This window comes from Pinus tabuliformis, chromosome J (assembly GCF_031772625.1).
Source record: "Pinus tabuliformis cultivar Carrire ecotype Pingquan chromosome J, CPIR1, whole genome shotgun sequence".
Lineage (NCBI taxonomy): Eukaryota > Viridiplantae > Streptophyta > Pinopsida > Pinales > Pinaceae > Pinus > Pinus tabuliformis.
The window spans coordinates 642,078,134-642,081,119 of record NC_142295.1 but is presented as its reverse complement, the minus strand read 5'-3'; the positions used below and the strand labels follow the sequence as shown (position 1 = coordinate 642,081,119).

Below are 2,986 nucleotides of genomic sequence, written 5' to 3'. Positions count from 1 at the left end.
CGATGCAAGCAACAAGCGTGACACTCGTGATTGATCGTTCATGATCGAGACGACGCTTGTGCGACAGTGAATGTGACTCCATGTGTGAGTGCGACAGATGCTTTCATGGCGAACACATCAAACACATACGAAGCAAAGACTTTGAGCATAACCAGAAAACGGTCACAAGCATGAATTAGACATCAAAATGTAGAGGCTTGAGTGCAATAAACAGGCAAGGCGAATGTAAAGACTCACACGAGCTCATGGAGTGAACCTAAGTGTGTGCAGTCATCAAGTGAAACTCTCCAAGGGAGGTTCCGAAATTGGTGCAGGCCAAAATTTTGGAGGGTGGTTGTAGCCGCTACAACAGAACATTTACGTATAAAACTATTACTGCAATATTTATTCAAAAGGAAATACACTGAGTTTATTGTAAACTTTGTAATTCCATAATATAAAGTTTGAATACGGTAATAGGTATTTTAAACTCAAAAGATTGAACAAGAACAAGAATAATTTGAGAATTCTATTTGCCACAAAATTTAATATCTTGTATAGAACAAGGCTTATAGCCTGTTAAACTTAATTCAATTTTGAAGAAACTACACACCTCATAAGGCCTTAAAGAAAACCATTAAAAACAAAACAATTCCATAGACCAACAGTCTAAAGATTTGTCTTCTTGTAGAGAAAGATCGTCCTTGCAGAAGCATAAACCAAGAGTTGGGGGATCTTCAACTTGGTGAATAAGAAAAGTAAGTTGAAATGGAGCCACGCTAGTTTGAGAACGTTTATATGAAATGCTACGACTATGGTCAAACTTATTTCTGTAGAACCAATTAAAAATAGATTAAATAGTCAGTAAAAGGATTTGTATAGAAAGAACGAAAATAGTTTAGTAGGTAAGCAAATTTAACATGGAGAGAGTTATAGTGAAAATACCTGAGAAAATGACTCAGGATGTCCATGCGCTTCTCCTATTTGTACCATGGGAACAAATTATTAATCACTGAATATAGAACGAGAGGTAGTGTTTTACGCAACATTAAATGTATAAGTAAAACAACCAATACTAGACCTTGCAAATCCAAAAAAAAATGAGTACCTATGTAAATCCATAACTGAGTTATACATAAACGAAGAGCAAGATTGACAATTCTCTCTAAAGAAGGGGAGCCATAATCTTAACGAAAACCAATTGAAATTAATTTTTTTTATAAAGGAGGACTGTAGCCACCTACAAAATTTGAAGCCAACAATTGGTAACCAAGATGAGAGAACTCCACTATTACTTGGTACTTGGGGTTTGAAAGAAAAACCCCAAATTATAACAAGTGTAGTAGTGTCATTCTACAAGTCAAGCGCCAAACCAAAACCCAACTAGGGTTTGAAGAAAATTTTAGAATAATGAACAGAAATATTAAAAGAACCCCATTGAAAAATGTTTAGAGAATAACATAACTAAAATAAGATGGAGATAAGTGGCTTCTTACAACCATCTATTTCCATATACAAATTTGTATCGAGAAGAATATCAGAAGAGTTTAAAGGGCATAAACCCTAACATAATAATGGTAAAATAAAGCGACAAAAAAACACGACTGAGACTATCCACATAACAATGCTATGTTGAGAGTATAAAAAACAAAAGAAATTCATAGTTAACGACCTAAAAAACCTGAGTTGTAATTAAATCCAAGAACCCTGTAATTAATAGGATTTTCCTTATATAACATTATCTCACAAAAATCCTAAATGGGTTCTGAACAAATTAAATAAATACCAAAATAGATATATCACCGAGGGTTTGAGACCCTTTTTCATATGTAACGACATGAACAATCCATTATATAAATAGTAAACTATGAAATGGCTCTAAGTTGCCTTCATCTCAAAACCTCGAGACCGAGTTGTATCCACTGTAAAATTAAAATATGAGTGGAAGCTCACCTAAAGTTATCAGCGTATGGAGGTCAAATGAAAAAAGGTTGTAGCTCTTATAGCCGAACTCTATTCGAGTCAAACAAGAACATTATCCAAAACAAAACAGAAACCTTTTGTAAGAGTCTTAAGGGTAAATATTGAAAAGGATGGTTGTTAGAGAGAAATCTAGGCTACCCTGCAAATATAAATAGAGAAAACGTTAAAATTATCCAAGGGGCGTAAAATACAAACTGTAGGTAACATAATGCAAGCAAGAGAGAATACCAGAAGGCGTCTCGAATTCATTTATCTTTTGCAATGTCGGAAAATCCCATTCCACTCAACATGCGAGAGACCAACACCAACACCATGTTACATACAAATTGTCATATAAAAATTGACCTTGAAACCCTAGTTCTAGAGCGATGAAAGCGAGGGAAGAAAATAAGGGAAATGAATAAAGTTTGGTAGTCATTAAGATAGATTTTGGGAAACCCTGAGCCTATTTCCATCATCGATCATGTGGGATTCAATCCCAAGCATTCGTTCGGTAATACATGGCTACTTTGGCACGGTGCCACGCGTATGGATAGAACAATTTGGAGGATTCACAATTAATTGCATAGACTTTACCACAACGTCGAGCCAAACATCAAATATAATACCACATTAAAAATGAGAGAGCAAGACAAACCATTTATATTGTATTATGTTGTTGGTTAGATATAACTAATATCATGTACATAATATGCTCCACGATATTGTAAATGAGTTTTGATTATAATACAAGTTCATCACCATAGTCTCGTTAAAGTTTATAATAGTGGTAAAAAGGGTAGGAAGGATGCTTGTATGCAAATATCGACTATCAAATGGTACTAGAACCATATTTGATTGAAATGTCAATAAAGTATATGCATTAGTATGAGCAATTATCGACTATGAAATGGTACTAGAACCATATTTGATTGAAATGTCAATAAAGTATTTGTATTTTTTTCAGAGGAAAAATCTTGATGATATTATATTGAGTAAATATAAACAACGAATACATATAATGCCTTATGAAGCTGGTCAGCAA

At 34.1% G+C, this 2,986-nt stretch overlaps 1 long non-coding RNA gene across 1 annotated transcript; it reads right to left on the bottom strand.

The window, feature by feature from the left end:
- Positions 1-478: 478 nt before the first annotated feature.
- Positions 479-2,463, bottom strand: LOC149228561 (uncharacterized). Its single transcript, XR_016247213.1, has 3 exons — positions 2,191-2,463; positions 925-959; positions 479-809 (listed from the first exon to the last, which is right to left on the bottom strand). It is a non-coding gene; the product is annotated as an uncharacterized LOC149228561 (long non-coding RNA).
- Positions 2,464-2,986: the final 523 nt, after the last annotated feature.